General features: G+C 58.0%; 1 protein-coding gene across 2 annotated transcripts in view; it reads left to right on the forward strand.

Annotated features, from left to right (window-relative positions):
• The first annotated feature begins 376 nt into the window (after positions 1–376).
• Positions 377–1,039, forward strand: part of HAS3 (hyaluronan synthase 3) — a 12,432-nt gene continuing 11,769 nt past the window's right edge. The window contains exon 1 of one of the 2 annotated variants that reach the window (XM_040442927.1): positions 377–476. The gene's annotated coding sequence lies outside the window, so the exon portion shown is untranslated. Of the gene's footprint in view, positions 477–537; positions 1,037–1,039 lie in introns of those variants that run through there. The other variant, XM_040442926.1, reaches the window with a different exon arrangement.

Raw genomic sequence — 1,039 nt, forward strand, 5'->3', positions numbered from 1 at the left:
AATTCCTCACCTCTCCCTGACCCCACTCCATCTCATCCAAGTCTAGCACCAGCTTTTAAGGAACCTGAAAAACACTGGCTATAAGGTCAGCTGGGAATTTTAGGAGGTTATGGATGTCGGAAATAAAAGTGTAAAAAAAAGGGGGAGGAGGAATTGGTTTTGGCTTTAAGACACCGGAACTTCCAAGGTTCCTGCAAAACCATTTGGAGGTTTTGCAAACCCTTAAAGTCATCAGCGCCCCACTGCGGAATTCAAAGCTAGGCTTGTCACAATTGTTAACACCTTCTTTGAACAGTCTTTTTATATTTGACAATTATTCTCTTCTGCGCCTCTGCCTCTTTTTTTTTTTTTTTTTTTTTTTTTTGCGGGCAGGAAGGTTCTACTGTCTTGGTTTTAGGGAGTACCCTATACAACGAACAACCTCTCCGCGTGCCGCAACCGCAGGAAGATTTCCATCGCCTCCGCGGGTTTGCAGAGTGAGTAGATTTTGAGGCTTAGCGGGGCGCGGGGGAGGGGGGACGGAGAGTTAACAGTTTTGGAAGTCGCTAGGGGTTATATTGAAAGTTAACGCTTCAGGTTCTAGGTTGAGCACAATGACCGCCTCCTCCTGGGCAGCTGGTCCGGAGGCGACCGCGGAGGAGCTCCGCCTCTGGCTGCCTTGGGGGAACCCACCTTACCAGGGCGCAGAGACCGAATCTGGAGCCGCGTGCACGGGGGACCCCGCGTCCCGCCGAGCACCGGCCGCGTGTAGCCCTCTCCGACTGAGCTAAGAAGGGGGTGCTCCTCGCGGCCCTCTGGGGGAGCCCTCCCACTCTTTCCAACTTTCCCGGCCCTGGGGCCGGAGGAGGGCGCCTCTCCCGGCGGGTGCGCGCTCGGTACTTAAAGGCGGCTCCGTGGGGCCGGCGCTCGTCAGTCGGAGCGCGCAGCGGCGGCGGTGCACCGGGGAGCGAGGCGCGGCGGCGGCGAGGAGCAGGAGGAGGGGCATGGAGCCGCCGCGGGCCTGCTGAGTACCGGAGCGCGGGCAGCCGGCGGCACGGTG

This window comes from Herpailurus yagouaroundi, unplaced genomic scaffold (genome assembly GCF_014898765.1).
Source record: "Herpailurus yagouaroundi ecotype Mexico unplaced genomic scaffold, PumYag 190, whole genome shotgun sequence".
Classification (NCBI taxonomy): Eukaryota; Metazoa; Chordata; class Mammalia; order Carnivora; family Felidae; genus Herpailurus; species Herpailurus yagouaroundi.